We start from the raw sequence: 17,537 nt of genomic DNA, 5'->3' as shown, positions 1-17,537 counted from the left end.
AACCTAACAAACTAGCCAACTAACTCGTTATTTGTTAAATAACAAAAAAGTCACAATACCGTGACTGGAACAATACACAGATAACCCGCACATAGAAGAGAGGAGCTTACGACGACGTTTCGGTCCGACTTGCACCATTTACAAAGTCACACAAAATGCGTGACTTTGTAAATGGCCCAAGTGGGACCGAAACGTCGTCGTAAGCTCCTCTCTTCTACGTGCGGGTTATTTGTGTATTGTTATTTGTTTTTATTGTTGTTGATTGTTGTAGTTATTGTTGATGATTGTTGTAGTTATTGTTGATGATTGTTGTTGTTGTTGATTGTTGTAGTTATTGTTGGTGATTGTTGTTGATGACTGTTGTAGTTATTGTTGGTGATTGTTGTTGATGACTGTTGTAGTTATTGTTGGTGATTGTTGTTGTTGTTGATTGTTGTAGTTATTGTTGGTGATTGTTGTTGTTGTTGATTGTTGTAGTTATTGTTGGTGATTGTTGTTGATGACTGTTGTAGTTATTGTTGGTGATTGTTGTTGATGACTGTTGTAGTTATTGTTGGTGATTGTTGTTGATGACTGTTGTAGTTATTGTTGGTGTTGTAGCTATTGTTGGTGTTGTAGTTATTGTTGGTGTTGTAGCTATTGTTGATGTTGTAGTTATTGTTGGTGTTGTAGCTATTGTTGGTGTTGTAGCTATTGTTGATGTTGTAGTTATTGTTGGTGTTGTAGTTATTGTTGGTGATTGTTGTTGTTGTTGATGACTGTTGTAGCTATTGTTGATTGTTGTTGTTGATGACTGTTGTAGTTATTGATGATTGTTGTTGTTACTGTTGTAGTTACTGTTGATTGTTGTTGTTACTGTTGTAGTTACTGTTGATTGTTGTTGTTATTGTTGTAGTTATTGTTGATGATTGTTGTTGTTGTTGATTGTTGTAGTTATTGTTGGTGATTGTTGTTGTTGTTGATGACTGTTGTAGTTATTGATGATTGTTGTTGTTACTGTTGTAGTTATTGTTGATGATTGCTGTTGTTGTTGATGTAATTATTCTCAGTTCTCCTCCTCCACTTCTCCTCCTCCTCCTCTTCCACTTCTCCTCCTCCTCCACTTCTTCTCCTCCTCCTCCTCTTCCACTTCTCCTCCACTTCTTCTCCTCCTCCTCTTCCACTTCTCCTCCTCCTCCTCTTCCACTTCTCCTCCACTTCTTCTTCTCCTCCTCCTCTTCCACTTCTCCTCCTCCTCCTCTTCCACTTCTCCTCCACTTCTTCTCCTCCTCCTCCTCTTCCACTTCTCCTCCTCCTCCACTTCTTCTCCTCCTCTTCCTCTTCCTGCTTCACCCACCAGTGTTATTATCCTTGCTCTGACCATGTACTCACTCTATCATAAACATTTAAATATCTCACATCATTGCTACTCAAGGCTCCTTTTTTGCCTGGGTGTTCCATTATTCTAGTGTTACTGTTCCGTTTAACAGGCTTCCTGCCAGAGTGCAAAATATTTAACAGGCTTCCGTTTCACATTCATTCAGCAGGGCGGTAGTACCTCCCTTTATGGTTGCTATCTACCAACCTGCTATCTATTGTGAAGTAGATGTAATTGTTACAATCACGGTATTGTGGGCAGTGTATCGTTGCAGCCATGGTATTGTGGGTTGAGTATCGTTGCAGCCATGGTATTGTGGGTTGTGTATCGTTGCAGCCATGGTATTGTGGGTTGAGTATCGTTGCAGCCATGGTATTGTGGGTTGAGTATCGTTGCAGCCATGGTATTGTGGGTTGTGTATCGTTGCAGCCATGGTATTGTGGGTTGAGTATCGTTGCAGCCATGGTATTGTGGGTTGTGTATCGTTGCAGCCATGGTATTGTGGGTTGTGTATCGTTGCAGCCATGGTATTGTGGGTTGTGTATCGTTGCAGCCATGGTATTGTGGGTTGAGTATCGTTGCAGCCATGGTATTGTGGGTTGTGTATCGTTGCAGCCATGGTATTGTGGGTTGTGTATCGTTGCAGCCATGGTATTGTGGGTTGTGTATCGTTGCAGCCATGGTATTGTGGGTTGTGTATCGTTGCAGCCATGGTATTGTGGGTTGTGTATCGTTGCAGCCATGGTATTGTGGGTTGTGTATCGTTGCAGCCATGGTATTGTGGGTTGTGTATCGTTGCAGCCATGGTATTGTGGGTTGTGTATCGTTGAAGCCATGGTATTGTGGGTTGTGTATCGTTGCAGCCACGGTATTGTGGGTTGTGTATTTCTCTAGCCAATGTATTGTGGATTATGTATTACCTGGAGTTTACCTGGAGAGAGTTTCGGGGGTCAACGCCCCCGCGGCCCGGTCTGTGACCAGGCCTCCTGGTGGATCAGCGCCTGATCAACCAGGCTGTTGCTGCTGGCTGCACGCAAACCAACGTACGAGCCACAGCCCGGCTGATCAGGAACTGACTTTAGTTGCTTGTCCAGTGCCAGCTTGAAGACTGCCAGGGGTCTGTTGGTAATCCCCCTTATGTGTGCTGGGAGGCAGTTGAACAGTCTCGGGCCCCTGACACTTATTGTATGGTCTCTTAACGTGCTAGTGACACCCCTGCTTTTCATTGGGGGGATGGTGCATCGTCTGCCAAGTCTTTTGCTTTCGTAGTGAGTGATTTTCGTGTGCAAGTTTGGTACTAGTCCCTCTAGGATTTTCCAGGTGTATATAATCATGTATCTCTCCCTCCTGCGTTCCAGGGAATACAGGTTTAGAAACCTCAAGCGCTCCCAGTAATTGAGGTGTTTTATCTCCGTTATGCGCGCCGTGAAAGTTCTCTGTACATTTTCTAGGTCGGCAATTTCACCTGCCTTGAAAGGTGCTGTTAGAGTGCAGCAATATTCCAGCCTAGATAGAACAAGTGACCTGAAGAGTGTCATCATGGGCTTGGCCTCCCTAGTTTTGAAGGTTCTCATTATCCATCCTGTCATTTTTCTAGCAGATGCGATTGATACAATGTTATGGTCCTTGAAGGTGAGATCCTCCGACATAATCACTCCTAGGTCTTTGACGTTGGTGTTTCGCTCTATTTTGTGGCCAGAATTTGTTTTGTACTCTGATGAAGATTTAATTTCCTCATGTTTACCATATCTGAGTAATTGAAATTTCTCATCGTTGAACTTCATATTGTTTTCTGCAGCCCACTGAAAGATTTGGTTGATGTCCGCCTGGAGCCTTTCAGTGTCTGCAATGGAAGACACTGTCATGCAGATTCGGGTGTCATCTGCAAAGGAAGACACGGTGCTGTGGCTGACATCCTTGTCTATGTCGGATATGAGGATGAGGAACAAGATGGGAGCTAGTACTGTGCCTTGTGGGACAGAGCTTTTCACCGTAGCTGCCTCGGACTTTACTCTGTTGACGACTACTCTCTGTGTTCTGTTAGTGAGGAAATTATAGATCCATCGACCGACTTTTCCTGTTATTCCTTTAGCGCGCATTTTGTGCGCTATTACGCCATGGTCACACTTGTCGAAGGCTTTTGCAAAGTCTGTATATATTACATCTGCATTCTTTTTGTCTTCTAGTGCATTTAGGACCTTGTCGTAGTGATCCAGTAGTTGAGACAGACAGGAGCGACCTGTTCTAAACCCATGTTGCCCTGGGTTGTGTAACTGATGGGTTTCTAGATGGGTGGTGATCTTGCTTCTTAGGACCCTTTCAAAGATTTTTATGATATGGGATGTTAGTGCTATTGGTCTGTAGTTCTTTGCTGTTGCTTTACTGCCCCCTTTGTGGAGTGGGGCTATGTCTGTTGTTTTTAGTAACTGAGGGACGACCCCCGTGTCCATGCTCCCTCTCCATAGGATGGAAAAGGCTCGTGATAGGGGCTTCTTGCAGTTCTTGATGAACACAGAGTTCCATGAGTCTGGCCCTGGGGCAGAGTGCATGGGCATGTCATTTATCGCCTGTTCGAAGTCATTTGGCGTCAGGATAACATCGGATAGGCTTGTGTTAGTCAAATTTTGTGGCTCTCTCATAAAAAATTCATTTTGGTCTTCGACTCTCAGTCTGGTTAGCGGCTTGCTAAAAACTGAGTCATATTGGGACTTGAGTAGCTCACTCATTTCCTTGCTGTCATCTGTGTAGGACCCATCTTGTTTAAGTAGGGGCCCAATACTGGACGTTGTTCTCGATTTTGATTTGGCATAGGAGAAGAAATACTTTGGGTTTCTTTCGATTTCATTTATGGCTTTTAGTTCTTCCCGCGATTCCTGACTCCTAAAGGATTCTTTTAGCTTAAGTTCGATGCTTGCTATTTCTCTGACCAGTGTCTCCCTGCGCATTTCAGATATATTGACCTCTTTTAGCCGCTCTGTTATTCTTTTCCGTCGCCTGTAAAGGGAGCGCCTGTCTCTTTCTATTTTACATCTACTCCTCCTTTTTCTTAGAGGAATAAGCCTTGTGCATACATCGAGTGCCACCGAGTTAATCTGTTCTAGGCATAAGTTTGGGTCTGTGTTGCTTAGTATATCTTCCCAGCTTATATCGGTTAGGACTTGGTTTACTTGGTCCCACTTTATGTTTTTGTTATTGAAGTTGAATTTGGTGAATGCTCCCTCGTGACTAGTCTCATTTTGTCGGTCTGGGGCTCCATGCATACATGTCTGAACCTCAATTATGTTGTGATCTGAGTATATTGTTTTTGATATGGTGACATTTCTTATCAGATCATCATTGTTAGTGAAGATGAGGTCTAGTGTATTCTCCAGTCTTGTAGGCTCTATTATTTGCTGGTTTAAATTGAATTTTGTGCAGAGATTTAAAAGCTCGTGTGAGTGTGAGTTTTCATCAGAGCTGCCTCCTGGTGTTATTACTGCAACAATATTATTTGCTATATTCCTCCATTTTAGGTGCCTTAAGTTGAAATCCCCCAGGAGCAGGATGTTGGGTGCAGGAGCTGGAAGATTTTCCAGACAGTGGTCAATTTTTAACAGCTGTTCCTGGAATTGCTGGGATGTTGCATCCGGAGGCTTGTAGACTACCACAATGACTAGGTTTTGGTTCTCGACCTTTACTGCTAAAACTTCCACTACGTCATTTGAGGCATTAAGCAGTTCTGTGCAAACAAGTGACTCTGCAATGTACAGGCCAACCCCCCCCTTTTGCCTGTTCACTCTGTCACATCTGTATAGGTTGTAACCTGGGATCCATACTTCGTTGTCCAAGTGATCCTTTATGTGGGTCTCAGTGAAAGCCGCGAACATTGCCTTTGCCTCTGCAAGCAGTCCACGGATGAAAGGTATTTTGTTGTTTGTAGCTGGCTTTAGACCCTGTATATTTGCAAAGAAGAATGTTATCGGACTGGTGGTATTGTTGGTACTGGGGGGGGATTTTTTTTCCGGCATTAGTATCTGTATCTGTTGGTTTGGAGTGGAGGCCATCGACTGTGGTTCCACTCCAGGAATGACTGGATTTGGTGTACGATTTCTGCCATTTCCTGCCAGTTTTTTTTCCTTCCTGGCACTAAAAAACCTCTCCCTCTTGAGTGGCTGTGGCTACCCAGGTTTTCCCATGGCCTGGATGTTTTGTATCTTTTTGTCCCCTTTAGATGGTATGCCTGGCAATTTAAGTTATAGCACAGTCTTTCCTGTACTGAAGAGGTACACATTTCAGGGTGAAAAAGCTTACAGGAAGGGAGTTTGCATTTTCCTGTTTTCATATGGGCATGGCATTTTCTAGGGTGGTCATAGTTGCATGTCCCATCTGTTTTTCCAGATTTCCCATGCCAGCAGATACCAAGTGCATAGTATGTGCACAGGCTTGGTTTCCGCTTGCCTTGGGTTTCTGTGACTGTATTCCCTGTTGGTGCATGTTTCCCTGTCTTACTTCTATCCTCCCTAGCACCAACAATGGAGCTCCCACCAGTTGTTTTTGGTAATTTATCCTCACTATTGCTATTGGAGTCCTCTTGTTTGCTATTTCCTGCGGTATTTCTAGTTTGCAATATTGGTTTTATCTTATCTTTGACTACACTTGTTTCCCTACTATGGCTCCTGTCCCCTATGAGATCATTTATATGTATTCCTTCCTGCGTATAATTCCCGACTACCTGGACAATATCTCCAGCTTCACCATTTCTGTCTCCCAGGACAGTATCTCCAGCTTCACCATTTCTGTCTCCCAGGACAGCACCTCCAGCTTCACCATTACTGTCTCCCAGGACAGTATCTCCAGCTTCACCATTTCTGTCTCCCAGGACAGCACCTCCAGCTTCACCATTTCTGTCTCCCAGGACAGTATCTCCAGCTTCACCATTTCTGTCTCCCAGGACAGCACCTCCAGCTTCACCATTACTGTCTCCCAGGACAGCACCTCCAGCTTCACCATTACTGTCTCCCAGGACAGCACCTCCAGCTTCACCATTACTGTCTCCCAGGACAGCACTATCAGCCCCACATTTACTGACTACCAGGACATCACCTCCAGCCTTACAGTTTATGACTACATGGCCAGTATCAAGGGCAGTACCATTCAGCCCAGACATTTTATGTTCCCATCTGTTGTAGAAAGCTTCCAGGTTTTCTATGAAAGCAGCTTTGATGTTGTCCTCTTTTAATACCCTTGTGATTTTAGTCCACAGATTTTCCTCATTTGAGCATACCCAAAAACACTTCTCTGTTTTAATACTGCTTGTAGCTAGTTCTGGGATATCTGCACAAGGGGCGTGACACCAATTTCCACAAAAATGACAATTTATCCATGTGGAAGCCCGTTTGTTTGACTGACCACAGACTACACAGGGCTTCATAATGATTTGAATGGTTGATTTACTGCAAATTCTACTAGCAACCTCTTGAAAATTCTATTAATAACCTTAAATGAAGCTCTAGCTATTTGTATTTCTGTTTCTAACTCTTTTTGTATATTGGACAGCTTACCGTCACGTTCCTGATTTTTAATGTTTTAATGTTTGTTAGCTACGGAATTGTAGGTTGAATATTGTTGCAGCCATAGTATTTTGGATTGTATATTGTTGTAGCCCAGGTATTGTGACACCAGACTGAGGTACAGCTAGCCAACTCCAGGCTCTCTCATGGTATTGTGACACCAGACTGAGGTACAGCTAGTCAGCTCCAGGCTCTCTCATGGTATTGTGACACCAGACTGAGGTACAGCTAGCCAGCTCCAGGCTCTCTCATGGTATTGTGACACCAGACTGAGGTACAGCTAGCCAGCTCCAGGCTCTCTCATGGTATTGTGACACCAGACTGAGGTACAGCTAGCCAGCTCCAGGCTCTCTCATGGTATTGTGACACCAGACTGAGGTACAGCTAGCCAGCTCCAGGCTCTCTCATGGTATTGTGACACCAGACTGAGGTACAGCTAGCCAGCTCCAGGCTCTCTCATGGTATTGTGACACCAGACTGAGGTAAAGCTAGCCAGCTCCAGGCTCTCTCATGGTATTGTGACACCAGACTGAGGTACAGCTAGCCAGCTCCAGGCTCTCTCATGGTATTGTGACACCAGACTGAGGTACAGCTAGCCAGCTCCAGGCTCTCTCATGGTATTGTGACACCAGACTGAGGTACAGCTAGCCAGCTCCAGGCTCTCTCATGGTATTGTGACACCAGACTGAGGTACAGCTAGCCAGCTCCAGGCTCTCTCATGGTATTGTGACACCAGACTGAGGTACAGCTAGCCAGCTCCAGGCTCTCTCATGGTATTGTGACACCAGACTGAGGTACAGCTAGCCAGCTCCAGGCTCTCTCATGGTATTGTGACACCAGACTGAGGTACAGCTAGCCAGCTCCAGGCTCTCTTACTAACAAGAATCCTGACCAGATCTAAAACCCGTTTTAATTGGTTTTTGTGAAGCGTTAAAGTTGTCTCAGCTGTGGTTTATAGTCTTGGTTTGCAGAGCGTGGTTTATTTAACACTTGTGGGAATATAAACCCGTATAAAACAAAATGTTTTATTATTGTATTATGTACTATTGTCACTCAGGAACTTTTGTCACTCAGGAACTCTTGTTACTCAGGAAATTTTGTCACTCAGGCACTCTTGTTACTCAGGAACTTTTGTTACTCAGGCACTCTTGTTACTCAGGAACTTTTGTTACTCAGTCGGAAACTTTTTCACGGTGAACCACTAAACCCTGATGAACGGGAGGTAATCAGCTTTGATTCGTGGAATGAGAGTAGCTCCTATACCCTGAATCAAGAGCCCTTCACCATGTGCATTATTTTATAGGTCCCTGATTATGATAGGTACCTGATTACGTTAGGTACCTGATTATGATAGTTACCCGACTGTTAGATACCTGATTATGGTATGTACCTGATTATAGTAGGTACATGATTATGATAGGTACCTGATTTTGTTAAGTACCTGATTATGATAACTACCTGATTATATTAGGTACCTGATTATGATAGGTACCTGATTATGGTACGTACAAGAAAATGTCAAGTACCTAGTTATGTTAGGTATCTGATTATGCTGGGTACCTGATTATGTTAGGTACCTGATTATGTTAGGTACCTGATTATGTTACTAACAAGTGTTGTCCCCCAGTGGCTGGTGTTATCGGTATTTTGTGGTGCTCACAGTGCCGGTATCTGGCACTATCTTATCAGGGCTAGATGACTGTTGATAAGCAGAACTGTGGCAGCCATTTGTAAAAGGCAGGAGGTTGTGTGACTAGCCTTGGAGATGTCTGCCTATCCCTGCACTCCTCAGGGTAAGTTCCTGTGCCTACTCTCTCTTTCTCTGTGGCGTAGGTACTCATTCTCCAGTTGTCTTGCATGGCGAGTTTGTTGTCCTCCCTGGAGTGTGTGTTGTTCTCCCTAGAGTTACTTGTCCTCCCTGGAGAGTGTATTGTCCTCCCTGGAGAGTGTGTTGTCCTCCCTTGAGAGTGTGCTGCCCTCCTTGGAGTGTGTGTTGTCCTCCCTGAAGAGTGTGTTGTCCTCCCTGGAGAGTGTGTTGTCCTCCCTGGAGAGTGTGTTGTCCTCCCTGGAGAGTGTGCTGCCCTCCTTGGAGTGTGTGTTGTCTTCCCTGAGGAGTGTGTTGTCTTCCCTGGAGAGTGTGTTGTCTTCCCTGGAGAGTGTGTTGTCTTCCCTGGAGAGTGTGTTGTTCTCCCTGGAGAGTGTGTTGTCTTCCCTGGAGAGTGTGTTGTCTTCCCTGGAGAGTGTGTTGTCCTTCCTGGAGAGTGTGTTGTTCTCCCTGGAGAGTGTGTTGTCCTTCCTGGAGAGTGTGTTATCCTCCCTGGAGTGTGTGTTGTCTTTCCTGGAGAGTGTGTTGTCCTCCCTGGAGTGTGTGTTGTCTTTCCTGGAGAGTGTGTTGTCCTCCCTGGAGTGTGTGTTGTCCTCCCTGGAGTGTGTGTTGTCTTTCCTGGAGAGTGTGTTGTACTCCCTGGAGAGTGTGTTGTCCTTCCTGGAGAGTGTGTTGTCCTTCCTGGAGAGTGTGTTGTCCTTCCTGGAGAGTGTGTTGTTCTCCCTGGAGAGTGTGTTGTCCTTCCTGGAGAGTGTGTTGTCCTCCCTGGAGAGTGTGTTGTCCTTCCTGGAGAGTGTGTTATCCTCCCTGGAGAGTGTGTTGTCCTTCCTGGAGAGTGTGTTGTCCTTCCTGGAGAGTGTGTTGTTCTCCCTGGAGAGTGTGTTGTCCTTCCTGGAGAGTGTGCTGTCCTCCCTGGAGAGTGTGTTGTCCTTCCTGGAGAGTGTGTTATCCTCCCTGGAGAGTGTGTTGTACTCCCTGGAGAGTGTGTTGTCCTTCCTGGAGAGTGTGTTGTCCTTCCTGGAGAGTGTGTTGTCCTTCCTGGAGAGTGTGTTGTCCTTCCTGGAGAGTGTGTTGTACTCCCTGGAGAGTGTGTTGTCCTTCCTGGAGAGTGTGTTGTCCTTCCTGGAGAGTGTGTTGTCCTTCCTGGAGAGTGTGTTGTCCTTCCTGGAGAGTGTGTTGTCCTTCCTGGAGAGTGTGTTGTCCTTCCTGGAGAGTGTGTTGTCCTTCCTGGAGAGTGTGTTGTACTCCCTGGAGAGTCTGTTGTCTTTCCTGGAGAGTGTGTTGTCCTTCCTGGAGAGTGTGTTGTCCTTCCTGGAGAGTGTGTTGTCTTTCCTGGAGAGTGTGTTGTACTCCCTGGAGAGTGTGTTGTACTCCCTGGAGTGTGTGTTGTCTTTCCTGGAGAGTGTGTTGTACTCCCTGGAGAGTGTGTTGTCCTTCCTGGAGAGTGTGTTGTCCTTCCTGGAGAGTGTGTTGTCCTTCCTGGAGAGTGTGTTGTCCTTCCTGGAGAGTGTGTTGTCCTTCCTGGAGAGTGTGTTGTACTCCCTGGAGAGTGTGTTGTACTCCCTGGAGAGTGTGTTGTACTCCCTGGAGAGTGTGTTGTCCTTCCTGGAGAGTGCGTTGTACTCCCTGGAGTGTGTGTTGTCCTTCCTGGAGAGTGTGTTGTCCTTCCTGGAGAGTGTGTTGTCCTTCCTGGAGAGTGTGTTGTACTCCCTGGAGAGTGTGTTGTACTCCCTGGAGAGTGTGTTGTCCTTCCTGGAGAGTGCGTTGTACTCCCTGGAGTGTGTGTTGTCCTTCCTGGAGAGTGTGTTGTACTCCCTGGAGTGTGTGTTGTCCTTCCTGGAGAGTGTGTTGTACTCCCTGGAGAGTGTGTTGTCCTTCCTGGAGAGTGTGTTGTACTCCCTGGAGAGTGTGTTGTACTCCCTGGAGAGTGTGTTGTCCTTCCTGGAGAGTGCGTTGTACTCCCTGGAGTGTGTGTTGTCCTTCCTGGAGAGTGTGTTGTCCTTCCTGGAGAGTGTGTTGTCCTTCCTGGAGAGTGTGTTGTACTCCCTGGAGAGTGTGTTGTCCTTCCTGGAGAGTGTGTTGTACTCCCTGGAGAGTCTGTTGTCCTTCCTGGAGAGTGTGTTGTTCTCCCTGGAGAGTGTGTTGTCCTTCCTGGAGAGTGCGTTGTACTCCCTGGAGAGTGTGTTGTCTTCCCTGGAGAGTGTGTTGTACTCCCTGGAGTGTGTGTTGTCCTTCCTGGAGAGTGTGTTGTCCTTCCTGGAGAGTGTGTTGTCCTTCCTGGAGAGTGCGTTGTACTCCCTGGAGAGTGTGTTGTCCTTCCTGGAGAGTGTGCTGTCTTCCCTGGAGAGTGTGTTGTACTCCCTGGAGAGTGTGTTGTCCTTCCTGGAGAGTGCGTTGTACTCCCTGGAGAGTGTGTTGTACTCCCTGGAGAGTGTGTTGTCCTTCCTGGAGAGTGTGTTGTCCTTCCTGGAGAGTCTGTTGTCCTTCCTGGAGAGTCTGTTGTTCTCCCTGGAGAGTGTGTTGTACTCCCTGGAGAGTGTGTTGTACTCCCTGGAGAGTGTGTTGTCCTTCCTGGAGAGTGCGTTGTACTCCCTGGAGAGTGTGTTGTCTTTCCTGGAGAGTGTGTTGTACTCCCTGGAGAGTGTGTTGTCCTTCCTGGAGAGTGTGTTGTACTCCCTGGAGTGTGTGTTGTCCTTCCTGGAGAGTGTGTTGTACTCCCTGGAGAGTGTGTTGTCCTTCCTGGAGAGTGTGTTGTACTCCCTGGAGAGTGTGTTGTCCTTCCTGGAGAGTGTGTTGTCCTTCCTGGAGAGTGTGTTGTCTTTCCTGGAGAGTGTGTTGTACTCCCTGGAGAGTGTGTTGTACTCCCTGGAGAGTGTGTTGTACTCCCTGGAGAGTGTGTTGTACTCCCTGGAGAGTGTGTTGTACTCCCTGGAGAGTGTGTTGTCCTCCCTGGAGAGTGTGTTGTCTTTCCTGGAGAGTGTGTTGTCCTCCCTGGAGAGTGTGTTGTCCTTCCTGGAGAGTGTGTTGTCTTTCCTGGAGAGTGTGTTGTACTCCCTGGAGAGTGTGTTGTACTCCCTGGAGAGTGTGTTGTCCTTCCTGGAGAGTGTGTTGTCCTTCCTGGAGAGTGTGTTGTACTCCCTGGAGAGTGTGTTGTCCTTCCTGGAGAGTGTGTTGTACTCCCTGGAGAGTGTGTTGTACTCCCTGGAGAGTGTGTTGTCCTTCCTGGAGAGTGTGTTGTCCTTCCTGGAGAGTGTGTTGTCCTTCCTGGAGAGTGTGTTGTACTCCCTGGAGAGTGTGTTGTACTCCCTGGAGAGTGTGTTGTACTCCCTGGAGAGTGTGTTGTCCTTCCTGGAGAGTGTGTTGTCTTTCCTGGAGAGTGTGTTGTCCTTCCTGGAGAGTGTGTTGTCCTTCCTGGAGAGTGTGTTGTACTCCCTGGAGAGTGTGTTATCCTCCCTGGAGAGTGTGTTGTTCTCCCTGGAGAGTCTGTTGTCCTTCCTGGAGAGTCTGTTGTCCTTCCTGGAGAGTCTGTTGTCCTTCCTGGAGAGTGTGTTGTTCTCCCTGGAGAGTCTGTTGTCCTTCCTGGAGAGTCTGTTGTCCTTCCTGGAGAGTGTGTTATCCTCCCTGGAGAGTGTGTTGTCCTTCCTGGAGAGTCTGTTGTCCTTCCTGGAGAGTCTGTTGTCCTTCCTGGAGAGTCTGTTGTCCTTCCTGGAGAGTGTGTTGTACTCCCTGGAGTGTGTGTTGTCTTTCCTGGAGAGTGTGTTGTACTCCCTGGAGAGTGTGTTATCCTCCCTGGAGAGTGTGTTGTTCTCCCTGGAGAGTCTGTTGTCCTTCCTGGAGAGTCTGTTGTCCTTCCTGGAGAGTCTGTTGTCCTTCCTGGAGAGTGTGTTGTTCTCCCTGGAGAGTCTGTTGTCCTTCCTGGAGAGTCTGTTGTCCTTCCTGGAGAGTCTGTTGTCCTTCCTGGAGAGTGTGTTATCCTCCCTGGAGAGTGTGTTGTCCTTCCTGGAGAGTCTGTTGTCCTTCCTGGAGAGTCTGTTGTCCTTCCTGGAGAGTCTGTTGTCCTTCCTGGAGAGTGTGTTGTTCTCCCTGGAGAGTCTGTTGTCCTTCCTGGAGAGTCTGTTGTCCTTCCTGGAGAGTCTGTTGTCCTTCCTGGAGAGTCTGTTGTCCTTCCTGGAGAGTGTGTTGTACTCACCTAATTGTACTCACCTAATTGTGGTTGCAGGGGTCGAGACTCAGCTCCTGGCCCCGCCTCTTCACTGATCGCTACTGGATCCTCTCTCTCTCTGCTTCCTGAGCTTTGTCATACCTCTTCTTAAAACTATGTATGGTTCCTGCCTCCACTACTTCACTTGCTAGGCTATTCCACTTGCTGACAACTCTATGACTGAAGAAATACTTCCTAACGTCCCTGTGACCCGTCTGAGTCTTCAGCTTCCAGTTGTGACCCCTTGTCCCTGTGTCCCCTCTCTGGAACATCCTATCTCTGTCCACCTTGTCTATTCCCCGCAGTATCTTGTATGTCGTTATCATGTCTCCCCTGACCCTTCTGTCCTCCAGTGTCGTCAGTCCGATTTCCCTTAACCTTTCCTCGTACGACATTCCCTTGAGCTCTGGGACTAGCCTTGTTGCAAACCTTTGTACTTTCTCTAACTTCTTGACGTGCTTGACCAGGTGTGGGTTCCAGACTGGTGCTGCATACTCCAGTATGGGTCTAACATACACAGTGTACAGTGTCTTGAACGATTCCTTATTAAGGTATCGGAACGCTATTCTCAGGTTTGCCAGGCGCCCGTATGCTGCAGCGGTTATTTGGTTGATGTGTGCCTCCGGTGATGTGCTCGGTGTTATGGTCACCCCCAAGGTCTTTCTCCCTGAGTGAGGTCTGTAGTCTTTGTCCACCTAGCCTATATTCTGTCTGCGGTCTTCTTTGCCCCTCCCCAATCTTCATGACTTTGCATTTGGCTGGATTGAATTCGAGGAGCCAGTTACTGGACCACATGTCCAGCCTCTCCAGGTCTCTTTGCAGTCCTGCCTCATCCTCGTCCGATTTAATTCTTCTCATCAACTTCACGTCATCTGCGAACAGGGACATTTCAGAGTCTATTCCTTCCATCATGTCGTTCACATATATCAAAAATAGCACTGGTCCTAGAACTGACCCCTGTGGGACCCCGCTCGTAACAGGCGCCCACTGTGATACCTCTTCACGTACCATGACTCGTTGCTGCCTCCCTGTCAGGTATTCCCTTATCCATTGCAGTGCCCTTCCTTTTACGTGTGCCTGATCCTCCAGCTTCTGCACTAATCTCTTGTGGGGAACTGTGTCAAAGGCCTTCCTGCAGTCTAGGAAAACGCAATCTACCCAACCCTCTCTCTCGTGTCTCACTTCTGTTACCTTGTCATAAAACTCCAGGAGGTTTGTGATACAAGATTTGCCTTCCATGAACCCATGCTGGTTTTCATTTATAATCTTGTTCCTTTCCAGGTGTTCGACCACTCTCCTCCTGATAATCTTCTCCATGACTTTGCACACAATACATGTCAGAGACACAGGTCTGTAGTTTAGTGCCTCGTTTCTGTTTCCTTTCTTAAATATGGGGACTACATTAGCTGTCTTCCATTTCTCAGGTAGTTGCCCAGTTTCAAGGGATGTGTTGAAGATTGTGGTTAGAGGCACACACAGCATCTCTGCTCCTTCTCTAAGGACCCATGGGGAGATGTTGTCCGGTCCCATCGCCTTTGAGGTGTCAAGGTCACTTAAGAGCTTCTTCACCTCCTCCTCAGTTGTTCGTATGTCATCCAACACTTGTTGGTATATTCCCTCTTGATGTTCCCTTCTGTGCTGTCTTCCCACAGCCCTTCCTGTCTCTACTGTAAAAACTTCCTTAAATCTCCTGTTCAGCTCCTCACATACCTCCTGATCATTTCTTGTGAGTTCTCCACCTTCTGTCCTTAATCTGATCACCTGGTCTTTGACTGTTGTCTTCCTCCTGATGTGGCTATACAACAGTTTTGGGTCAGTCTTGATTCTCGATGCTATGTCATTTTCATACTGTCGCTGGGCCTCCCTCCTTACCTGTGCGTACTCGTTCCTGGCTCTGCGACTGATCTCCCTATTTTCGTGTGTTCTCTGCCTTCTGTACTTTTTCCATTCTCTATTGCACTTTGTTTTTGCCTCCTTACACCGTCGGGTAAACCAGGGGCTTGTTCTGGTCTTCCCGTTGTTACTGTTGCCCTTGGGAATGAACCTTTCCACTGCCTCCTTGCATTTTGTTGCTACATATTCCATCATTTCATTTACTGGCTTTCCTGCCAGTTCTCTGTCCCACTGGACCTCCCGCAGGAAGTTCTTCAACCCTATGTAGTACCCTCTTTTATAGTCAGGCTTTTCCCATTCTACTCCTGTTATTCTCTCCACTTGCAGCTCTACTATGTATTCAAAGCACAGAACCACGTGGTCGCTAGCTCCTAGGGGACTCTCATACTTGATGTCCTCAATGTCTGAGCTGCCCAGGGTGAACACAAGATCCAATCTTGCTGGTTCATCCTCCCCTCTCACTCTGGTAGTGTAGTTAACATGTTGGTGCATGAGGTTTTCCAGCACCACGTCCAACATCCTGGCTCTCCATGTTTCGGGACCCCCATGTGGCTCCAGGTTTTCCCAGTCAATCTCCCTGTGGTTGAAATCCCCCATAACCAGCAACTTTGCTCTGCTGGAGTGAGCTCTTCTTGCCACCTCAGCAAGTGTGTCCACCATTGCTCTGTTGCTCTCTTCATATTCCTCTCTTGGCCTCCTGCAGTTCTGTGGTGGATTATACATCACTGCAATGACCACTTTGTGTTCCCCAGACTGAAGTGTACCTGCTATGTAGTCTCTTTCTCCTGTCTCATCTATTCCTTCCATTTTCTCGAATTTCCATCTGTTTTTTACGAGCAGAGCAACCCCACCTCCCCCCCTACCCCTTCTATCTTTCCTCATGATCTGGTATCCTGGTGGGAAGATTGCATCTGTTATTGTCTCCATGAGTTTTGTTTCTGTAACTGCTATGATGTCTGGGGACTTCTCATTGATTCTTTCTTGCCATTCCTCATGTTTATTCGTTAATCCATCTGCATTTGTGTACCAAACCTTCAACTTCTGTTCTAATACTGTAACTGTGGTGCGGGGGGTGGAGAGTGTGTTGTCCTCCCTGGAGAGTGTGTTGTCCTCCCTGGAGAGTGTGTTGTCCTCCCTGGAGAGTGTGTTGTCCTCCCTGGAGAGTGTGTTGTCCTCTCTGGAGAGTGTGTTGTCCTCTCTGGAGAGTGTGTTGTCCTCCCTGGAGAGTGTGTTGTCCTCCCTGGAGAGTGTGTTGTCCTCCCTGGAGAGTGTGCTGTCCTCCCTGGAGAGTGTGTTGTCCTCCCTGGAGAGTGTGTTGTCCTCCCTGGAGAGTGTGTTGTCCTCCCTGGAGAGTGTGCTTCAGTCTCCTGTGACACTGTTACAGAGGCTGAAAAATGCCTATTGCATTACATTTTCTGGCACTGTAACTCAGTCTACTGACCTAGGCCAGGCTGTTACTACTAACACTCACCCAGACCTACCCGTAAGAACGTACAGAGGAACGCATCTAGTTCCTTTCTAAATCCTTTCTTCCCTTTTAAATTCTTTCTTCCCTTCTAAATCTTAATTTGTCCACCTTAAATCATTGTCTGGGTATCTTGTCTGGTTAAATGACTTCACCACCTTATTCATAGCTCCTTTTATTTACATATTTCTTACCCTTGTATACTTCATTGATATCTTCCCTTCATTCTACGTCTTTCAAGAGTTTATGTTCAGGGTACTGTAATCCAACGGAATGTATTGTATGGAGACCAGAAGTGTCCCACATAATCTAAGTCAGGAATTACTCTCTCGTATACCTGGAGACGGTTTTGGGGATTAACACCCTCGTGGCCTGGTCTGTGACCATGTGGCCTGGTCTGTGACCAGACCGCATTATAACACTTGTACTTCTGTTACTTATTTCTTTATTTCTACAAGTACATATACAAGGTATACAGACCATAGCTGACATCAGTGACATACTACTATATAGAAAGTCCCTTGTTATGCTGAGCATTTCCCGCAAATTAGGTCAGTTTTGTCCCAGGATGCGACCCACACCAGTCCACTAACACCCAGGTACCCATTTTACTGATGGTGAACATAGACAACCGGAGTAAGGAAACACGTTCAATGTTTCCACCCTTGTGCCGAGAATCGAACCCGGACCCTCACCGTGTGAAGCGAGAGCTTTGCCACCAGGTCACGGGGCACCGTACTTAAAGTTCTTGATAAAAATCCATGCAATCTGTTAGCCTTAATAGGCGTACTTAGGCACTGTTGCCTTGGCTTCAAATTTCTGCTCACCATGACTCCCAAGAGCTTTGCACATTCTGTATGATCAAGTTGTACATTATTTAGTTTACAAGTGCTGGGGTTGTTGACAGAATCAATGATTAGGACTTTAAATCCTCTCCACACTGAACTGTAGCTGCCACTTTTCAGACCATACCAAACCAAATCTTTTATATAGTCTGCCAATTTACTCAACTTAATCCATCATCAAGGTCATTAATGTATAAGGTGTTTCACTCGTAGGAGGCCCCGAGTTGGTACTCCCGGAGTTACAACTGTCTTGTTTGTATATTATGTCTGGATCTTCTACTCGTAGGAGGCCCCGAGTTGGTACTCCCGGAGTTACAACTGTCTTGTTTGTATATTATGTCTGGATCTTCTACTCGTAGGAGGCCCCGAGTTGGTACTCCCGGAGTTACAACTGTCTTGTTT

The 17,537-nt window shown here is 46.8% G+C and overlaps 1 protein-coding gene across 1 annotated transcript in view; it reads left to right on the top strand.

The window, feature by feature from the left end:
- The first annotated feature begins 8,566 nt into the window (after positions 1-8,566).
- Positions 8,567-17,537, top strand: part of LOC128704879 (uncharacterized) — a 30,029-nt gene continuing 21,058 nt past the window's right edge. Inside the window, exon 1 of the mRNA XM_070104300.1 lies at positions 8,567-8,699. The gene's annotated coding sequence lies outside the window, so the exon portion shown is untranslated. The remainder of the gene's footprint in view (positions 8,700-17,537) is intronic.

This window comes from Cherax quadricarinatus, chromosome 91 (assembly GCF_038502225.1).
Source record: "Cherax quadricarinatus isolate ZL_2023a chromosome 91, ASM3850222v1, whole genome shotgun sequence".
Taxonomy (NCBI): Eukaryota; Metazoa; Arthropoda; class Malacostraca; order Decapoda; family Parastacidae; genus Cherax; species Cherax quadricarinatus.
This window is presented reverse-complemented; position numbering and strand designations above follow the sequence as displayed.